The sequence below is a fragment of the Erinaceus europaeus genome, chromosome 19 (assembly GCF_950295315.1).
Source record: "Erinaceus europaeus chromosome 19, mEriEur2.1, whole genome shotgun sequence".
In the NCBI taxonomy this organism is placed as follows: Eukaryota; Metazoa; Chordata; class Mammalia; order Eulipotyphla; family Erinaceidae; genus Erinaceus; species Erinaceus europaeus.
The window spans coordinates 25,090,857-25,114,073 of record NC_080180.1 but is presented as its reverse complement, the minus strand read 5'-3'; positions in this window follow the sequence as shown (position 1 = coordinate 25,114,073).

Genomic DNA, 23,217 nt, shown 5'->3' with positions numbered 1-23,217 from the left:
GTTGGGAACTGGTTAAATAAATAGCATGTTTTCATATATTTGGAAATTTTTAAAGAATGACCTCCATGATATATTGTAGCTAAGGGGAAAACTTATAGGAGCATATGTAAGTAGTTCCATTTGTTTTACATACAGCAACTAAAAATACAGATTAGATCTATGGAAAAGAAATTAGGAAAAATTTATTTACACCTTTATCTTTCATTATATCTTACTTCTAAAATTTTTATTTATAAGAAGGAAACACTGACAAAACCATAGGATAAGAGGAGTACAACTCCACACAATTCCCACCACCAGAACTTCATATCCCATTCCCACGGATGATAGCTTTCCTATTCCTTATCCCTCTGGGAGTATGGACCCAGGATCATTATGGGGTACAGAAGGTGGAAGGTCTGGCTTCTGTAATTGCTTCCCTGCTGAACATGGGTATTGGCAGGTCAATACCCTACTTTTTTTTTTAAATTTTTTATTTAAGAAAGGATTAATGAACAAAAACATAAGGTAGGAGGGGTACAACTCCACACAATTCCCACCACCCAATCTCCATAACCCATCCCCTCCCATGATAGCTTTCCCATTCTCTAGCCCTCTGGGAGCATGGACCCAGGGTTGTTGAGGGTTGCAGAAAGTAAAAGGTCTGGCTTCTGTAATTGCTTCCCCGCTGAACATGGGCATTGACTGGTCAGTCCATACTCCCAGTCTGCCTCTATCTTTCCCTAGTAAGGTGTGTCTCTGGGGAATCTGAGCTCCAGGACACATTGGTGGGGTCTTCAATCCAGGGAAGCCTGGCCAGCATCTGGTGGCATCTGGAACCTGGTGATTGAAAAGAGAGTTAACATACGAAGCCAAACAATTTGTTGAGCGATCATGGATCCCAAGCTTGGAATAGTGCAGAGCAAGTGTTAGGGAGGTACTCACTGCAAACTCTAGTGTACTTCTGCTTTCAGGTATATATTTTGCAGTAGTTTATGGGTACGTGTGAACATATGCTCTCTCTCACAGAAACTGGTGTATATCTAGGTTATGGGACTTTGTTAGAAAGTGAGCTACCTGAGATGAAATTAGAGTGTACTATAAAAGGAAAGGTCTCACCCATGTAATGAAGCTGAAGGGTTGTCATTCCACACGTGAAGTCTCTGGACACAGTCTGAGGTGAAGCATGTTAAGGTGGCAATCATTGTGTTGGTTAGTTTGTGATCGGCGGATGCAATATTATTTGGTTTGGATTGGGAGATGCATACGGGAAAGTGGGCCCTATCCAAGGGTTCCAGGACTGGAAGAAGTAGGGGCTCTATAGTGGAGATGTGAGGTTCCTGCTGTCTTAGGGTTCAAAAAGACACTCGATAGTTAATGTTATCACATTATTTGTTAGTTGGATTAACTTTGAAAAGTCCTTTTGTTATGGTTTGCTGTACAGTATCCAGTATCTTGTATATAGCTGTGCTATTGGATGCTTCTAATCTACTTGGTCTAGGTTTTTGAGAGAGTCCGCATATCAAATACACAGCCTATATTGTTGCTGAGGAGTTATTCTGATGCAGTCTCCGCCCCCAGGTTTTTCTATGCCCCGCTAAATCCTAGAGTGCCCCCTTTCAACCAATCCTGGCTCCGCCCCCAGGTTTTTCTATGCCCCGCTAAATCCTAGAGTGCCCCCTTTCAACCAATCCTGGCCCTACACGTCACCCCTGGTTGTCCCCGAATAAAAAGCCCCCTCACCCCTCCCCTCTCTCTCTCTGGGCTCTCGGCTCTCCCTCTCTGAGGTCTCGCTCCCTGCTCTCCCCCCGTGGTCTGGTCGGCCATTGCTGGCTGGCTCCACGTGGTCTGAACCAAACCTCCCCCCCATCCTATAATAAAGATTTGTGTACCCCTTTGCTCTGGACGTCCGCTCTCTTCTCCGCGGTGCAGCCCGACACCAGACCACTGCAACAACACTATATATTAAAAAGATTCAGTTTGTGTTTTGAGAAACTTTGAGACATACAATTGATTTTCCCCCTCTCATATTAATTAACTACTGATTTATATGTCTACATTTTGCTAGGAGTGTACATAAACACCATTCCCACCACCAAAGGACTGTGACCCATCCCTCCCGCCCACTCCCACCCCCCACTGGCCCAGGAAGCTGCATGTCTACCCCTCACCACAGGGTTTTTACTTTGGTGCCCTACTTACAATTTGGTCAGGTCCTGCTTTTAGTTTCCCTTTCAAATCTTCTTAGTCAACTTCTGTTGATGAGTGGGATCATCCCATACTCATCTTTATCTTTCTGACTTAGTTCACTTAACATAATTCCTTCTAGTTCTGTCCAAGATGGGTCAGAGAAGGTGGGTTCATTGTTCTTGATAGCTGCATAGTATTCCATTGTGTATATATACCACAGCATTCCAGCCACTCATCTGTTGTTGGGCACCTGGGTTGCTTCCAGGTTTTAGCTATTATGAATTGTGCTGCCATGAACATAGGAGTACACACCTCTTTTTGGTTGGGTGTTATGGAGTCCTTGGGGTATAACCCCAGGAGAGGAATTACTGGATCATATGGAAGGTCCATGTCTAGCTTTGTGATAGTTTTCCAGACTGCTCTCCACAGAGGCTGTACCAATTTACATTCCCACCAGCAATGTAAAAGGGTTCCTCTGTCCCCACATCCTCTCCAGCATTTGTTGCTGCTGTCCTTTTTGATGTATGCCATTCTTACAGGAGTGAGGTGGTATCTTAGTGTTGTGTTAATTTGCATTTCTCTGACAATCAGTGCCTAGAGCAGTTTTTCATATGTTTGTTAGCCTTTTGGATCTCCTCTGAGGTGAATGTTTGTTCATATCCTCTGCCCATTTTTGGATGGGGTCATTAGCTTTTTTGGTGCTAAGTTTGCTGAGCTCTTTATATATTTTGGTGATTAGTTTCTTGTCTGATGTCTGGCATGTGAAGATCTTCTCCCATTCTGTGAGGGGTCTCTCTGTTTGTTTAATAGTTTCTTTGGATGTGCAGAAGCTTTTCAATTTGATGTATTCCCATTGGTTTGTTTCTGCTTTAGTCTTCCTTGCAATTGGGTTTGATTCATCAAAAATGTCCTTGAGGTGTATGTGGGAAAGTGTTCTGTCAATATTTTCCTCTAAGTATTTGATAGTTTCTGGTCTAACATCCAAGTCCTTGATCCATTTGGAATTTAGTTTTGTGTTTGGTAAAATACAGTGGTTCCATTTCATTTTTCTACATGTTTCAACCCAATTTTTCCAACATTTGTTGAAGAATCTCCCCTTTTTCCTGTTAAATAGTCTGGATATCTTTGTCAAAGATTAGATGTTCATAGGTAGGTTTGAGGGCTTACTTCTGGGCTTTCAATCCTATTCTACTGGTCAGTGTGTTTCATGTTCCAGTGCCAATCAGTTTTGATTACAATGGCACTATAATACAATTTGAGATCTGGGAGTGTGATGCCTCCAGTTCTGTTCTTTCTTCTCAAGATTGTTTTGGCAATTCTAGGTCTTTTATAGTTCCAGATGAACATCTGTAGCATTTTTTCTATTCTCCTAAAAAAAAAATTGACTGGTATCCTGATGGGGATTGCATTAAATTTGTATATGGCTCTCGGTAGTATATTCATTTTGATGATGCTAATTCTTCCAAGCCATGAACATGGAATATCTTTCCACTTCTTTGTGTCTTTTTCTATTTCTTTGAGTAGTGACTAATAATTTTCAGTGTATAAGTCTTTAACTTGTTTGGTTATGTTTATTCCTAGGTATTTTTTGTTTTTGTTGCTATAGTAAAAGGAATTGATTTCTGGATTTCATCTCATAACTTAGTGTTTGCATAGAAGAATGCCACTGACTTTTGAATGTTCATTTTGTAGCCTGACATCTTACTGTATTGCCTGATGATTTCCAAAAGCTTCTTGCTGGATTCCTTAAGTTTTTCTATGTGTACTATCATGTCATCTGCAAATAGGGAGAGTTTGACTTCTCTTCTAATCTGTATCCCTTTAATTCCTTGCTCCTGCCTGATTGCTATGGCAAGAATGTCCAACACTATGTTGAATAATAATGGTGATAGTGGGCAGCTCTGTCTAGTACATGATCTGAGGGGAAATGCTTCCAGTTTATCACCATTGAGTATGATGTTGGCTGTAGGTTTACTATAGAAGAACTCCACTATCTTGAAGAATATTTCATCTATTCCCATTTAAAAAAATATTTTATTTAGTCCCTTTTGTTGTCCTTGCTGTTTTATTATTATAGTTATTATTGTTGTTGTTATCATTGTTGGATAAGACAGAGAGAAGTGGAGAGAGGAGGGGAAGACAGAGAGGGGGAGAGAAAGATAGACACCTGCAGACCTGCTTCACTGCCTGTGAAGAGACTTCCCTGCAGGTGGGGAGCTGGGGGCATGAACCAGGATCCTTAAGCTGGTCCTTGCACTTCGTGCCATGTGCACTTAACCTGCTGTGCTACCTCCCGACTCCCTATTTCCATTTTTTGTAGTATTTGATCATGAAAAAATGTTCGATTTTGTCAAAGGCTTTCTCTGCATCTACTGATATAATTATGTGGCTTTTGTTCTTGCTTTTATTCATGTAGTGGATCATGTTGATTAATTTGCATAATATTAAACCAACCTTAGTACCTGTGATAAACCCCACTTGGTCTTGATGAACAATCTTTTTCATATACTCCTGTATCCTGTTGGCTAGAATTTTGTCCAATATTTTAGCATCTATATTCATCAAAGATATTGGTCTATTGTTTTCTTTTTTATTGTGTCCCTGTCTGATTTTGGTATCAGAGTGATGTTGGCTTCATAGAAGATGGAAGAGAGTATTCCTGTTTCTTCAATATTTTGGATAAGTTTAAAAAGTAGAGGTATTAACTCTTCCTTGAAGGTTTTATAGAATTCATTTGTAAATCCATTTGCTCCAGGACTTTTATTCTTGGGAAGGTTCTTGATAATAGTTTCTATTTCTTTGTCTGTGGTTGACCTGTTTCTATTGTGTGGAAGTTTGTAAGTATCTAGGAACTCATCAGTTTCTTCCAGGTTCTCAAGCTTGGTGGAATATAGTTGTTCTTTGAGCCTCGCATGATACATTGGATTTCTGTGGTGTCTGCTGTGTTATCTCCTCTTTCATTTACAATCATATTTATTTGAGTATTCCCCCCCCCCACTTCTTTTTGTGAGTCTGGCTAGGGTTTTGTCAATTTCGTTTACTCTTTCAAAGAGCCAACATTTAGCTTTGTCGATATTTTGTATGGTTCTCTTATTATTGATGTTATTTGTTTCAGTCCCAACTTTATTTCAGTCCTTCTATTGCTTTAGGATTTCTTTGTTCCTCTTTCTACTAAGTCTTTAAGGGGTGCAGTCAGATTGTTTACTTGAGCTTTTTCTTGTTACCTAATGTGTGTATTTATGGCTATGAACTTCCCTCTCAGTACTTTAGCTGTGTCCCAAATAGTTTGATAGTTTGTGTCTTCATTTTCATTGGTTTCTTGAAAAATTTAATTTCTTCATTTATTTCCTCTTTGATCCAGTAGTTGTTAAGTAGTACACTGTCAAGTTCCCTATTTAGGGATTTTTACCAATTTTTTGTTGTTTTAAGAGTTAATTTAGTTCCACTGTGGTCTGAGAAGATGCTTGGGATGATTTCAATGCTTTTGAATTTGTTGACATTGTCTTTGTGGCCTAAGATATGGTCTATCCTTGAGAATGACTTATGTGGACTTGAATGTGTATTCCAGATTCTTGGGGTCAATGACTCTGAAAATGTCCAATACTGCTAGTGGATCTTTCTCATCATTTAATTACATTTTTTCTCTTTTCTTTGCTCTCTCTCTCTCTCTCTGTCTCCAGAGTTATTGCTGGATTCATAGTGCTCAGTGCCTGCACTATGAATCCACTGGTCCTGGGAGGTAATTTTTCCCATTTTTGTTGAGTTTGTTGTTGTTGTTATTATTGTTATTGTTGTTGGATAGGACAGAGAGATATCAAGAGAGATGGAGAAGATAGAGAGGGGGAGAGAAAGATAGATAACCTGTATACCTGCTTCACCACTTATGAAGCAATCCCCCCATAGGTGAGAAGCTAGGGGTTCAAACTGGGACCCTTGTCCTTGTGCTTCGTATCATGTGCACTTAACCTGCAGTACTACTGCCCGACCCCCAGTTCCTTCATTTCTTTATTACTTCTCTGCCTAGTTGATCTATCAACTTGAGAGAGTGGGGTGTTGAAATTCCCTACTATTCAATTCCCATGTTCAGCAGGGAAGCAATTACAGAATCCAGACCTTCCACCTTCTGGATCCCACAATGACTTTGGGTCCATACTCCCAGAGGGTTAAAGAATAGGAAAGCTGTCAAGAGAGGAGATGAAATGTGGAGTTCTGGTGGTGGGAATTGTGTAGAGTTGTGCCTCTCTTATCCTATGGTTTTGTCAGTGTTTCCTTTTTATAAATAAAATAAAATAAAAACCCTACTATTACTGTGTTGCTATTAATATATTGCTGTAGCTCTTTAAGTAGATGTTTGATATATTTAGATGGCCTCTCCTTGGGTGCATAGATGTTGATAATCATTAAGTCCCCTTGATTGATTGATCTTCTGTGAAATAAGTAATGTGCATCCCTATCTTTTTTATTTTTCTTATTTTAATGCCTATCTTGTCAGATATGAGAATAACTATTCCCACCCTTTTCTGTGGTTATTTAGCTTATATAATATTTTTTCATGCTTTCAATTTGAGTCTGTTTGTCCTGTTGAGTTAAGTGGGATTTCTGCAGATGACATATGGTTGAGTTGTGCTTTATGCCTACTCTGTGCCTTTTAATGGGTGAATTCAGACCTTTGACACTTATTGATATTATAGATTGAAGATATTTTAATGCCGTTATTTAAGAACTTTTAGATTATTCTGATATATGGCATGTGTATGGTGATCTGATTGTTATAAGAGACCTTTCAGAACTTCTTTCAAGGCAGGTTTGGTGATAGTTGATTTGTTCAACTGTTGCTTGTCTGTGTAGGTTTTTGTGCCTCTATAAACTCTGAATGACAGTCTTACAGGATACAAAGTTGAAAGGTTGAAAATCATTGCACTTGATATATATCTTGCCATTCTCGTCTGGCCTTTACAGTTTGTATTAGCTTGTTCACCTAGTTGTGTTCTTAGCTCAGCTATTTTAGCTTTCAGCTCTCCAGTTACCTTGAGATAGTGCTTTATTTCACAGTCTCATTTGTTGTTTCTGTATTTCTGATGACAATTATTTCAAACTCTTTCCACACTCTTGTGACTAATGTCTCAATTAGTGTTTAGATGTTGACCTCATTCTTATGTGCTTCTACCTTTGGGGGCTTTTAGCTGGACTTTTGTCCGTGTTCATTTCTCCAATGTTTCTTCTGGTTTAACCATTATATATAGAGTTTTATGAGGTCCTTCCCTCAGGACTTTTCAGTCCACAGATCACTCTTGCCAGTATTGACTTGTGTCTAAGTAAGGTACTTAAAGAGTTCACAGTTGTGGAAATTAGCAGTTGTCTCAAAGTTATCTCAGTCCTTGAGCTGAAGCACGGTGGCTGTTAAAGCCCCTTTTGTTCTTTTTCTCCCCTGTAGGTGATGGTAGCCTTTTACTTATAAGTAGTTTTTTTTTTAGCTTAATCAATCACTCCTGACCAAGAGATAAAGCAGGGTGGGGGAGAGATAGCACAGTGGTTATGTAAAGAGATTCTCACACCCTAAGGATCCAAATCTCTGTCTGTGCTCAATTCAGCTTCTCTGTTGGCAGCCAGAGCCAAGCCAGGCAGCATTGTTTGGCCCTGTGTGTTTCTAAGCAAGTCTTGTTTATAGTCTATGGTTTTGAGGCAATAATTCACCGTATTCTCATTAGGAGAACAATGTGGAAAAGGTCCCACTATACAGTGTCACCTCTAGACCACTGGGGTGTAGATCTTCTTCTGAGTTTCTTGGTAAGTTCTCTGCACCCTGATGTCAGCACAGGACTTCTGCTCCTTCTCTTCCAGCCTCTGAGGTTCAGTAGCAATGGAGACTGGCAGTTGCCTTTGGTGAGCCTTAGGAGAGTTCTCTACTCCTTTCAGCAGTATTTTTGTTGGTAAAACAGACTGGAGGTGGCTCCTCAACTGGCAAACTGCTGGATTGTTACCAGCCTCTTGGGAGTAGATATGGGCTTTAGGCCCCAGAATCTCTCCTTAACCTCTTCTCTGTCCATAAGCCACATGTGTTTTCACTCACCAGTGACTTGGTGAGTTCCCAAAGTAGTCCCAGTCTTGTCTTGTTGCAGTCTCAGGTGATCTTTGATATTATTAGTGGACCAGGAAGAAGAAAGGAGAGAAAGGCAGCTGCTGATACTCTGTACCCCCCCCCCAAGAAGTCGATCTCTGACCTTTAGAGTTTGCATGGAGAAATCTGTGGCTAAGTTTATGGGTTTTCCTCTAAAGTGATTCTTTGTTATTCTTTTGTAGCTTTCAGAGTCCTTTCTTTATCCTTATTTCTTTTCATTCTATAATGATGTGTCTTAGTGTCTTTAGGTCTGGGTTAATTCTTTTTTGGGACTCTCTGGATTCTTTTTTTTTATTTTTAAATTTATTTTTTTATTTAAGAAAGGATAAATTAACAAAACCATAGGGTAGGAGGGGTACAACTCCACACAATTCCCACCACCCAATCTCCATATCCCATCCCCTCCCCTTATAGCTTTCCCATTCTCTATCCCTCTGGGAGCATGGACCCAGGGTCATTGTGGGTTGCAGAAGGTAGAAGGTCTGGCTTCTGTAATTGTTTCCCCGCTGAACATGGGCGTTGACTGGTCGGTCCACACTCCCAGTATGCCTCTCTCTTTCCCTAGTAGGGTGTGTCTCTGGGGAAGCGGAGCTCCAGGACACATTGGTGGGGTCTTCAGTCCAGGGAAGCCTGGCCGGCATCCTGGTGGCATCTGGAACCTGGTGACTGAAAAGAGAGTTAACATATGAAGCCAAACAAATTGTTGAGCAATCATGGACCCAAAGCTTGGAATAGTAGAGAGGAAGTGTTGGGGGAGGTACTCACTGCAAACTCTAGTGTACTTCTGCTTTCAGGTATATATTTTGCAGTAGTTTATGGATATGTGTGAACATATGCTCTCTCTCACAGAACCTGGTCTATATCTAGGTTTTGGGACTTTGTTAGAAAGTGATCCACTTAGGATGGAATTAGAGAATACATTGAAAGGAATACATTCACCTGAATAATGAAGTTGAAGGGTTGTCATTCCACACCTGAAGTCTCTGGACACAATCTGAGCTGAAGCATGTAGAGGTGGCAATTGTTGCATTGATTAGGTTGCTATCGGCTGATGCAATATTATTTGATATGGATTAGGAGAGGCATGTGGGAAAGCGGGCCCTATCCTAAGGTTCCAAGACTGGGGGGAAATATAGGCTCTATAGTGGAGATGTGAGGTTCCTGCTGTCTTAGGGTTCAAAAAAACAATCGATAGTTAACGTTATCATCACATTATTTGGTAATTGGGTTAACTTTGAAAAGTGCTTTTGTTAGGATTTGCTGTATAGTACCCAGTATCTTGAAATTTTATATCTTTTATGCCATTTAGAGTGGGGAAGTTCTCAGCTATTATGTCCTATAGAATGCTTTCTTCCCTTTCCTCTTTTTCTTCCTCTGGTAAGCCAATAATACATACATTACTTCTTTTTAATTTGTCCTATATGTCTCTGTTTTTCAGTATCTTTAATCTGTTTTTTACTTCTCCTTTTTTGGTTTTTTCTAATTCATCCTTGATCTTGTTCATTCTGTTTTCTGCCTCAGTTATTCACTCCTTCTCCCCTCTGCTGCTTGCTCAAGATCAGCTATTTTGTTACCCTGCTCATATACTGTATTAGTTTGTTCAGTTAGTTGTGCTCTTAACTCAGCTATTTCAGCTTTCAATTTTCTTTTTTTATTTCTTTATTGGGGTATTAATGTTTTACATTCAACAGTAAATACAATAGTTTGTACATGCATAAAATTACCTTGAGAGAATCAGTGTTTTCTAGCAGAGTCCCATTTGTTTTTCCCCCATTTATGGTGATAATACCTTCAAAGATTTCCTGTAATTATTGCATCAATTAGTTTTTCTATGTTGTCCTCATTCTTAGATTCTTCTACTTTTTTGAGACTCATATCTGGGCTTTTGTCATGGTTCACTTCTCCAATATTTCTTCTTGGTTTAACCATTGTATTTTGTATGTTATGAAGTCCCTCACTCACTAATTTTCAATCCACTGATCATACTTGCCTGATTTGACTTGTGTTTAAGTAAGGTACTTAAGAGTTCACACTTATGAATCTTTACAGTTGTTTCAATGAGGTGAAGCACAGTGGTTTTTAAGCCTTCTTATGTTGTTATGTTATATATATTTCCTTCATGCTATAGTAGCCTGAGGGCTTTGTAACTATAATAGATATTTTTAGCTTAATCACTCACTTGTGACCAAGAGATAAAAGAGGGTGGAGGATAGCTGGCACACAGTTATGCAAAAATAGTCTCACATCCAAAGACTCAATGTTTGGTCCCAGTCTCCCCACTCCACCACCAGAGCCCAGCTGAGCACTCTTTTTCCCTGTTAGTTTCAGAATAAATCCTGGCTGTTTTTCATCAATTCTGAGCCAATTATTCACTGTGTTTCCTGATTAATTAGGGGAACAAGTGAAAAAGTTCTATACAGCCATATCTCTGTACCACTAGGAATATATATTTTCTCCTGATTCACTGAGGCTGTTCTCTGCCCTTAGATGACAATATAGGGTTTCCCTGATGCTGCTCCAATATCTGGGAGGCAACAGCAATGGAGACTCACAATTGTAAATTGGTTAGTTTTAAGGGATTTTTCTCCTCCTTTCAGCTGTCTTGTTGTTGATAAAACTCAGACCAGAGGTGGTGTGTCAACTGCAAAACTTCCAGACTGGTAACAGCCACACTTCTGTGTATGGGCTTTTAGCCCCAAGAATCTTTCCTTAAGCCCCTCTCTGTTTATGAGTCACACATATTTGCACTCACCCATCACTTGGTGGGTTCCTGAGTGATCCTATCTTGTTATGCTCACAGTTGATCCTCTTTCCTATTTCTAGTTGATTGGGAAGAGCAAACAAAATTATATTTTTAAAGGTTTAATTATTTTAATAAGAAAGTGTTGTGACACATTATGTGTACCCATATAGAGTTTTGAGACATAATTAGCATACAGCAGAGGCCGATAAATGTAATTAGCACATGTAAATCAAGTGACTTAAGTACCAGCCTTCTACAGCTTGGAACTTATTCTCTCTTCTGGCCTCTCTTGCCTGTGAACTTAGTTGCAACTCTTTCCCTGTGCACTTTCTTTCACCTCGATACCTATGATGCTGCCTCTCCACAAGACTGAACATGTGCAGTTGAGCTCTGGTAACTAACTTATGGACTCATGACTCCAGCTTAGCCTATTTTTGTCCCATTGCCTATTTTGCTATTCCTAAATAACCATCATGTAATAAACCTCTCAGTTATTTAAACTGACCAAAACTGTGCCTGGCATCTTTTATTTTTCAATTACAATAGGAAAGAGAGAAATTAAGAGGAGGGAGAGAGAAAGAAGGACACTTGTAGCACTGCTTATCTACTGTGCTGCTTCCTTCCTGCAAGTGGGGACTAGGGGCTTGAACCTGAATCCTTGCACATGGCAACTTGTGCACTCAGCTGGGTAATGTATCACCACCCAGCCCCAATGTGCATGCATTTTAAGAACAATGTGGTCTGACATGATGACTTTTTCCCCTTAATGTTCTAGTTTCTAAATATGCTACTGATTTTAACACCTTAGTAGAATTCTCTTATATAATGATACATGATCTGAAGGAAGGCATATTTTTAATGCACTCTTATTATTTAGAACCATACCGTAGATGTATCTTATTGACACTCAGTACTGTACTTCAGGTAGTCTGTGTGAGGTTTCTTCCTCTTCAGATTCTTTCCAAAACAGTGTTGGCATTGGCTGGCTTTTCCTTTCTCATGTTTTCCCAGTGCTATAAAAAAAAATGATAGTGAGAGTCAGGTGGTAGCGCAATGAGTTAAGCACACGTGGCACAAAGCACAAGGACCAGTGTAAGGATCCCAGTTCGAGCCCCCAGCTCCCCAGCTGCAGGGGAATCACTTCACAAGACCCCTCTCTGTCTTCCCCTCCTCTCTGTATTTCTCTATATCCTATCAATAACAACAACAATAATAACTACAACAATAAAACAACAAGGGCAACAAAAGGGAATAAATAAATAAATAATATAAAAAATGATAGTCAATGTTAACTCTCTTTTCAACCTCCAGGTTCCAGATGCTAGCATGATTCCAACTAGACTTCCCTGGGTCCATACTCCCAAAGTGATAAAGAATAGGAAAGCTATCAGAGGAGGAGATGGGATACGGATATCTGGTGGTGGGAATTATGTGGAGTTGTACCCCTCCATAGGATAAGTCCTATGGTTTTTGTCAGTGTTTCATTTTTATAAATAAAAAAATTTTTAAAATGATAGGTTGCTGATGGAACATGGAGTTGATGGAAGGTAAGTAGAGAAGACTTTTACAGTCTCACCAATAGCAAAACATAGGACACCAAGGTTTTGAGACAAAATGTCATCTTGTTGGAAAGAAGGATTCTTCATGCTCTTGTTAAATAATTCTTACTCAGTTTAAATATTTGAATATGAAAAAGATATCAAGTGGGCCAGGTGGTGGTATACCTGGTTGAGCACATACATAACAATGCACCAGGATTCAGGTTCAAGCCTCTGGTCCCTATCTGCAGGGGGGAAGCTTCATGAATGGTGAAAGTACTGTGGGTCTCTCTCTTCCTTTCTTTATATTAGAAAAAGAGTTTCTGCACTGCACAAACTGTGATGGTTTTCATTGGATGGGGATGTAGGGAGCTATATCCCTGTAATCTTATATATCATTATAAATCACTAATCATAAAGTAAAATAAAAAGCTTCTACATAGCAAAAGAAACCATCACTGAAAACAAACAAACAAACAACAACAAAACAACCCTCTGAATGAGAGAAGATATTTTCAACCCATATACTAAAAGGGCAATATCCAAAATATATAAGCAATTTATGCTGTTCACCAACAAAAACATACAGCACAACTAGAAATGGGAAGACAATCTGAAAAGAAATTTCTCTAAGGAAGACATATAGATGGACAATAGACAAATGAAAAAATATTCTACATTGCTTATCATTTTGAAAGTGAACTGCAAACTGTCCACTATCACCATTTCTTTTCAACATAATATTGGAAGTTTTTGCCATAGCAATCAGGCAAGAGAAAGAAATCAAAGGAATATAGATCATAATGGAAGAAGTCAAGATCTCACTATTTGCAGATGATATGATAGTATACATAGAAAAACCTAAAGAATACAGCAGAAAACTACTGGAAGTTGCCAGTCCCTGTTCAGGAGCCAATATGTCAGACTAGCTTCGTGGGTGGAAGACAGATGACCAGGACCTCATGGTGAGCTGGGAACACAATTCAATCTTTATTGATGAGCAGGAATGCAGTACAATCTATCTAATCTCTATGCATTAGAAAACCCTGTCCTTTATATCTCCTGAGACAGAAGTGTCAGGAAGAGGAAGTAAGTAGGATAGGGGTGGGGAGAAGGAAAAAGCACTTGAACCAGTGGGGATTAAACGGTGGAAAACAGGATGTGACTAGGAGAGGGACGGAGTGGAAAAAGAGCATGAACCAATGGGAATTAAACCAATGCAGGTCTCAAACAAAACAATGATTATGTAAATAGACCACAGTGTTAAACAATGCAAGTGAACCTAACGTGATGATCAAAACAGAAGGGGTCTTAGAAGCAGAATTAGAAGCAGACCAATAGGAAGTTATTAGGCAATATAGCAAGTTGTCAGGCTACAAAATCGATGTACAAAAATCAGTGGCATTTCTTTATGCAAACATTAAATCTGAAGAAGAAGATAGCAAGAAATTACTCCCATTCACTGTTGCAGAAAAATCAATAAAATACCTAGGAATAAAGCTGACCAAAGAAGTGAAAGACTTTTATACTGAAAACTGTGAGTCACTACTCAAGGAAATAGAAACTGATACCAAGAAATGGAAAAACATCCCATGTTCATGGATTGGAAGAATAAATATCATCAAAATGAATATTCTCCCCAGAGCCATATACAAATATAATGTGATACCCATCAAAGTTCCACCAAGCTTCTTTAAGAGAATAGAACAGAAACTACAATCATCTATCTAGAACCAGAAAACACCTAGAATTGCCAAAACCATCTTGAGGAAAAGAAACAGAAATGGAGGCATCACACTCCCAGATTTCAAACTATATTATAAGTCCATCATCATCAAAACAGCCTGTTACTGGGACAAAAATAGGCACACAGACCAGTGGAACAGAATTAAAAACCCAGAACTAAACCCCTACACCTATGGACATCTAATCGTTGATAAGGGGGCCCAAAGAATTAAATGGAAGAAGGAGGCTGTCTTCAATAAATGGTGCTGGAAAAACTGGGTTGAAACATGCAGATGAATGAAGTTGAACCACCTTATATGATCAGAAAGAAAACTCAACTCCAAGTGGATCAAGGACCTGGATGTTAGGCCAGAAACTATCAAATACTTAGAGGAAAGCATTGGTGGAACACTTTCCCACCTAAACATCAAAGACATCTTTGATGAAACAAACCCAATTGCAAAGAAAACTAAAGCAGAAACAAAACAATGGGACTACATCAAATGGAAAAGCTTCTGCACAGCCAAAGAAACTATCACACAGGGGTCGAGTGGTGGCGCACCTGGTTCAGCGCACAAGTTACAATGCGTGAGGACCCAGATTTGAGCCCCTGGTCCCCACCTGCAGGGGGAAAGCTTTGCAAGTGGTGAAGGAGTGCTGCAGGTGTCTCTCTTTCTCTCTTCCTCTCTAACTCTCCCTGCCCTCTTGATTTCTGGCTGTCTCTATCCAATAAATAAAGATAATAAACAAAAACAAAAAAACTTCATTTTTTTAAATAAAAGAAACTATCACACAAACAAAGAGACCCCTCACAGAATGGTAGAAGATCTTCACATGCCATGCATAAGACAAGAGACTAATCATAAAAATATACAAAGTGCTCGGCAAACTTAGCACTAACAAAGCAAATGATCCCATCCAAAAATGGGCAGAGGATATGAACAAAACATTCATCTCAGAGGAGATCCAAAAAGCTAACAAACAAGAAAAAATGCTCCAGGTCATTTATTGTCAGAGAAATGCAAATAAAGACAACATTGAGGTACCACCTCACTTGTGTGAGAATGGCATACATCAAAAAGGACAGCAGCAACAAATGCTGGAGAGGCTGTGAGGACAGAGGAACCCTTGTGCACTGCTGGTGAGATTGTAAATTGGTCCAGTCTCTCTGGAGAACTCTCACAAGGCCAGACATGGACCTTCCATATGACCCAGTAATTCCTCTCCTAGGAACATACCCCAAGGACACCATACCAACCAACCAAAAGGATATGTGTACTCCTATGTTCATAGCAGCACAATTCATAATACCTAAAACCTGGAAGCAACCCAGGTGCCCAATAACAGATGAGTGGCTGAGAAAGCTGTGGTATATATATATATACAATGGAATACTACGCAGCTATTAAGAACAATGAACCCACCTTCTCTGACCCATCTTGGATGGAGCTAGAAAGAATTATGTTAAGTGAGCTAAGTCAGGAAGATAAAGACAGGTATGGGACGATCCCACTCATGAACAGAAGCTGAGAGAGAATAACAGAAAGGTAAACTCAAAGCAGCATCTGACTAAATTTGTAATAGGGCACCAAAGTAAAAACCCTGGATTGAGGGTGAGGGTGTATGTTCAGCTTCACGGGTGGGGGGGGAGGGGGAAGATGAGGGGAGGAGAGATGGGATGGGACACAGTCTTTTTGGTGGTGGGAATGGTGTTTATGTACACTCCTATTAAAGTGTAGTCATATAAATCACTAATATGAGGGGGAAAACTGATTGAATGTCTCAAACTTTTAAAATCACAGACTGAGTCTTTTTAATACATAGGCTGAGTTTTTGATATGTTGACTCTCGTAAAAGCTTAGACCAGGGAGACCAGAAGCAACTGGTGGTACAGCTATATAAAAATAATGTCAAAGGACATAAAATATGGTGATGGTGTGTATGATACAGCAAATCCTAACAAAGGGATTTTTCGAAGTTAACCCAGTTGCCCAATAATGTGATTATAGCAATAAATAGCTATTGTTTTCTTAAACCCTAAGACAGCAGGAACCTCCGCTTCCACTATAGAGCCTGTATTTCCCCCAGTCCTGGAACCTCTAGACTGGGGGTCACTTTCCTGCGAGCTTCTCTCAAGTAATACTAAATGATATTGCATCCACTGATCCCAACCTAATCAATGCAACAAGTACCAGTTCAGCATGCTTCACTTCAGACTGTGCCCAGAGACACCAGGCATGGAATGTCAACACTTCACCCTCATTACTTGGGTGAGACCTTTCCTTTCATAGAATTCTCTAAACCCATTCAGGAGGTTCACTTCCTAACAAAGTCCCAAATCCTAGATATAGACCAGGTCCCATGAGATAGAGAATATGTTCACATGTATCCATAAATTAGGGCAAAATATATACCTGGAAGCAAATATACATGATAGTCTGTAGAGAGTCAATATCAAGTTCATAATGAAATTAGTGTCTGCTTAAACTTAGATACCCTTCTCACCTACTTCCTATTACAGTTCTGTCACTCACCCCAAAGCTAACCTTAGCAAAGCAGGGACTGCAAAAGCTGAATAAGGGCAAGAGACTGGCATACTTTAACAATAACTCTTTAGTCACTATCAGGCCACCCCATCAGCTGGGGCCCTATTCAGGGAGTCCTGAGATTCCCAAACAGACATGATGAGCCTAGATTTCAAATAAATCCCTCTCTCCATTGTGACAGCTCATTTCTATCAGGAACAACACAATAGATCCCATTGTGGGTCCCCATCAGACCTTGCCCTCAACTTGGATCAATAGTGGTAGAGAATGTTCCATCCTCTGACGGGAGGCTGGACAACATACTCTATGCTACACCTGAGGAAGTGGGTCAATATTGGGGCAGCATGGAATCTTCCTACTCATGACCAAAGAATGTGAGCTCAGATATAGAGGGATGCAGAGGTCACAGAGACTCCTAAGTTAATTATGGGCCCCAGATCACATCAAATCGATTGGGTTTACAGTCAACAATATGTATACCCCTTTCCAATATTAGGGAGCTACTCTCTTCCCTGATCTAGCTTTCTCATCCTTTTCCCAGATATGACATCTTCTCTCCAGACAATATCTTGGATCCACTGGCATATCATATTTCAGCTTCAGGGGGAAAAAGAAAAAGGAAAAAAAAAAACCTAGTATATCCACAGGCCCTTTGGAATTTAACTAAAATATGCCTATTAGCTATCTACAAAATGGAGGACCCCCAACTCTTCATCTGCACTATTATAGCCCTTAGGTCAATGACTGGTCAACAATTTGTTTAGCTTTGTATGTTAACTCTCTTTCCAACCACCAGATTCTGTTGGGCATTATTCCAGCTCCCCCCTGCTTCCTGCTCCATTGCTGATGCTGTGGTCTATTTACATAATCATTGTTTTGCCTGAGACCCGCCTTGCCTGCAGGGTATTGGTTTATCCCATTGGTTAGAACCTTCACAATAGCTGCTATGGAAGCTTTCTTCCTTTGCGCTCTTTTCTTTTACCCAATCCCTCTCCTAGCCATTTCCTTTCCGATTTGCCATCTCTAGTTTCTAAGATATAAAGGTGTTGTCTCTGATCAATAAAGGCATTGCATTGAGTTCCCGCTCAGCCTCAAATTCCTGGTCTCTTCTGTTTCCGGCAATGCTAGTCCGGCATTCTGGCACCCAACATGGGGCCACTAGTGCCCCAGTTAATTATACGGCCATGGCTCTCTGCAGCCTTGTGTTGTATGAAGGCACTGTGATTCTTTTTATTTATTTATTTATTTATTTTTTAAAGAAAGGATAAATTAACAAAACCATAGGGTAGGAGGGGTACAACTCCACACAAATCCCACCACCCAATCTCCATATCCCACCCCCTCCCCTGACAGCCCTCCCATTCTCTATCCCTTTGGATCATGGACCAAGGGTCATTGTGGGTTGCAGAAGGTGGAAGGTATGGCTTCTGTAATTGCTTCCCCGCTGAACATGGATGTTGACTGGTCGGTCCAAACTCCCAGTATGCCTCTCTCTTTCCCTAGTAGGGTGTGTCTCTGGGGAAGCGGAGCTCCAGGACACATTGGTGGGGTCTTCAGTCCAGGGAAGCCTGGCCGGCATCCTGATGACGTCTGGAACCTGGTGACTGAAAAGAGAGTTAACATACAAAGCCAAACAAATTGTTGAATAATCATGGACCCAAAGGTTGTAATAGTGGAGAGGAAGTGTTAGGGGGGTACTCACTGCAAACTCTAGTGTACTTCTGCTTTCAGGTATATATTTTGCAGTAGTTTATGGATACGTGTGAACATATGCTCTCTCTCACAGAAACTGGTGTATATCTAGGTTTTGGGACTTTGTTAGAAAGTGAACCACCTGAGATGAAATTAGAGTATACTATGAAAGGAAAGGTCTCACCCGAGTAATGAAGCTGAAGGGTTGTCATTCCACACGTGAAGTCTCTGGACACAGTCTGAAGTGAAGCATGTTGAGGTGGCAATCGTTGTGTTGATTAGGTTGCGATTGGCAGATGCAATATTATTTGATATGGATTGGGAGAGGTGTACGAGAAAGTGGGTCCTATCCAAGAGTTCCAGGACTGGGGGAAGTAGAGGGTCTATAGTGGAGATGTGAGGTTCCTGCTGTCTTAGGGTTCAAAAAGACACTTGATAGTTAATGTTATCATCACATTATTTGGTAATTGGGTTAACTTTGAAAAGTCCTTTTATGGTTTGCTGTACAGTACCCAGTATCTTGTATATAGCTGTGCTATTGGTTGCTTCTGATATACTTGGTCTAGGCTTTTGAGAGAGTCTGCATATCAAATATACAGCCTATATATTAAAAAGTCTCAGTCTGTGTTTTAAAAAACTTTGAGACATACAATTGATTTTCCCCCTCTCATATTAATTAACTACTGATTTATATGACTACATTTTACTAGGAGTGTACATAAACACCATTCCCACCACTAAAGGACTGTGACCCATCCCTCCCACCCACTCCCACCCCCCACTGGCCCAGGAAGCTGCATATCTACCCCTCACCACAGGGTTTTTACTTTGGTGCCCTATTTACAATTTGGTCAGGTCCTGCTTTTAGTTTCCCTTTCAAATCTTCTTAGTCAACTTCTGTTGATGAGTGGGATCATCCCATACTCATCTTTATCTTTCTGACTTAGTTCACTTAACATAATTCCTTCTATCTCTGTCCAAGATGGGTCAGAGAAGGTGGGTTCATTGTTCTTGATAGCTGCATAGTATTCCATTGTGTATATATACCACAGCTTTCTCAGCCACTCATCTGTTGTTGGGCACCTGGGTTGCTTCCAGGTTTTAGCTATTATGAATTGTGCTGCCATGAACATAGGAGTACACACCTCTTTTTGGTTGGGTGTTATGGAGTCCTTGGGGTATAACCCCAGGAGAGGAATTACTGGATCATATGGAAGGTCCATATCTAGCCTTCTGAGAGTTTTCCAGACTGCTCTCCACAGAGGCTGTACCAATTTACATTCCCACTAGCAGTGCAAAAGGGTTCCTCTGTCCCCACATCCTCTCCAGCATTTGTTGCTGCTGTCCTTTTTGATGTATGCCATTCTTATAGTAGTGAGGTTGTATCTTAGTGTTGCCTTAATTTGCATTTCTCTGACAATCAGTGACCTAGAGCAGTTTTTCATATGTGGGTTAGCCTTTTGGATCTCCTCTGAGGTGAATGTTTTGTTCATATATCTGCCCATTTTTGGATGGGGTCATTAGCTTTTTTGGTGCTAAGTTTGCTGAGCTCTTTATATATTTTGGTGATTAGTTTCTTGTCTGATGTCTGGCATGTGAAGATCTTCTCCCATTCTGTGAGGGGTCTCTTTGTTTGTTTAATAGTTTCTTTGGATGTGCAGAAGCTTTTCAATTTGATGTATTCCCATTGGTTTGTTTCTGCTTTAGTCTTCCTTGCAAGTGGGTTTGATTCATCAAAGATGTCCTTGAGGTGTAGGTGGGAAACTGTTTTACCAATGTTTTCCTCTAAGTATTTGATTATTTCTGGTCTGACATCCAGGTCTTTGATCCATTTGGAGTTGATTTTTGTTTCTGAGATAAAGTGGTTCAATTTCATTTTTCTGATGTTACAACCAAGTTTTCCCAGCACCATTTATTGAAGAGAACCTCAGTCTTCCATTTAATGCTTTGGGACCCCTTATCAAAGATTAGATGTCCATAGGTTGGGGATTTATTTCTGGGCTTTCAATTCTGTTCCACTGGTCTGTGTGCCTATTTTTGTTCCAGTACCATGCTGTTTTGATGATGATGGCTTTATAATATAGTTTAAGGTCTGGGAGTGTGATGCCTCCATTTCTGTTTCTTTTCCTCAATATGGTTTTGGCAATTCTAGGTTTTTTCTCGTTCCAGATAAATGATTGTAGTGTTTGTTATATTCTCTTAAAGAAGCTTGGTGGAACTTTGATGGGTATTGCATTAAATTTGTATATGGCTCTGGGAGAATATTCATTTTGATGATATTTATTCTTTCAAACCATGAGCTTGGGATGTCTTTCCATTTCTTGGTATCAGTTTCTATTTCCTTGAGTAGTGACTCATAGTTTTCAGTATGCAAGTCTTTCACTTCTTTGGTCAACTTTATTCCTAGGTATTTGACTGATTTTGCTGAAACAGTAAATGGGAGTGACTTCTGGATGTCTTTTTCTTCAGATTTAGTGTTTGCATAAAGAAATGCCACTGATTTTTGTACATCGATTTTGTAGCCTGATACCTTGCTATATTGCCTAATATGGGATGCATTGGATCGACCTTCTCGTGGTGCATCCCGTGAGTACCCATTTATTGGGGAAACTGACGATCCTTCCTAGCCGACTGAATCCACATGGATCCCAGTCACTTTCAAAGCCAGCAACAAGCAGACATCAGGCTCAATCTGACGCTGTTGACTGGCTACGGAAGAAGGGCAAACGCTAGAAGAAGAAATTGCCTAATAACTTCCAGTAGTTTTCTGCTGGATTCTTTAGGTTTTTCTATGTGTACTACCATATCATCTGCAAATAGTGAGAGTTTGACTTCTTCCCTTCCAATCTGTATTCCTTTGATTTCTTTCTCTTGCCTGATTGCTATGGCAAGAACTTCCAATGCTATTTTGAAGAGTAATGGTGACAATGGACAGCCCTGTCTAGTCCCTGATCTGAGGGGGAATGCTTTCAGCTTCTGTCCATTGAGTATGATGTTTGCTGTAGGTTTGCTATATATAGAGTCTATTATCTTGAGGAATTTCCCCTCTATTCCCATTTTTTGTAGAGTTTTGAGCATGAATGTGTGTTGGATTTTGTCAAAGGCTTTCTCTGCATCTATTGAGATAATCATGTGGTTTTTGGCTTTGATTTTATTGATGTGGTGAATGACATTGATTGACTTATGGATGTTGAACCAGCCTTGCATTTCTGGGATGAATCCCACTTGGTCATGATGAACAATCTTTTTGATATGCTGCTGTATCTGTTGGCCAAGATCTTGTTTAATATTTTGGCATCTATGTTCATCAGAGATATTGGTCTGTAGTTTTCCTTTTTTGTTCTGTGTTGGGAACATGTGTAAGCCTGATATAGCTTAGGGAGAACCACCCCCATCTTTGGTTGGAGGTCTGAGAAGATAACCTCTTGGCAAGTCTCTCTCAACTGAGGTGAGCATAAGGGGGGAAACTCAGACTTGGTTCTTTCCTTCTTGACTCTCAGGCCCACAGTAAGTCCAATACTTCCCTCCATTAACTGCAGCCCACATGGCCACAGATTCACTTATTCAAAGTCACCTTCTGATCACAGAAGAACACACCTTATCACACACTTCATCATACACCTCAGACCCCAGACAAGAGAAATTCCAAACTATATGGCCTTTTGATATCCATCTTATTTCTGTCTCACCCTACAGGTTTAACCCCTATGCTTCTCTCAAATACCTTTGGATAATTAAGTTGCTTGTGTCATGGAAAATAACTGTCTTGTATCTCATCAATTCCTGTCATACCAACCCCCTACCTTAAGGGCATGCCGACTGTTAAGAAACCTGTAATTTCTGTCTTATTTCAACAATAATTAACTTCATTGCTTTTCTATTTAACTCATGTTCACTTTGCTAATAAACAGACTCTAGGATTATGGGATTCTAAGGACTCAGATTCTAGATTCCCGCTAAGAGTCCCCTGGTGTCTTTTACTTCATGTCACCCCTATTGTGAGCGAGAAAGAACCAGTCCATTACTTTTCCCCTGGAGGTCAACCCCGCTGGGGAAGGAGGGAGAGACCCCGAAATCTGGTGCCCAGAACGTGGGGCAGAATTTCCTGACCCCAAGAGAATAATTGGCCTGTCAGGCATTTTGTGCTTCACTAGGTTGAAAAAAATGATGGCCCAACTGAGGGGATTGGGACCGTGACTCCAGGAAATCAAGAAGCAGTACCAAAGTACATTGGAAGGTAACCCCAAGGCTCTCGTTTGAGTCACTGTGATCTTTCTCTTCTTCTCCCTATCCTTCATGCTCCAGGGAAGCTCGTGGAGTGGATGCAGAGAAGGAACCTCAGCAGATCAGAACCCTGGACAGGCTCTGAGAAACTGAGTGTCCTTCCCCTGTTTAATCTTAATGAGTCTGACCTAATTTTTCCTCTCCCACTTTGTGGCATTTTGTTCTATACCCTCTCATAATTTCTCAGTCAATCAGACACTAAAGTGGACTTAGGCATGGTCTTAAAACTGCTATTTACTGCTGAAAAGGAAAACGCAAAAGATAAAGCTTTTTTGTGGCAGTTCTGAGTGAGATCTTATCTGGCTAGCAAGCTATTCTTTAAAGAAAGAAAGAAATCAATCAAACAAGATGTTCTCTTTAACTTAAAAGTTATTAATCAGAGAACCAGCACACACTTTTGAT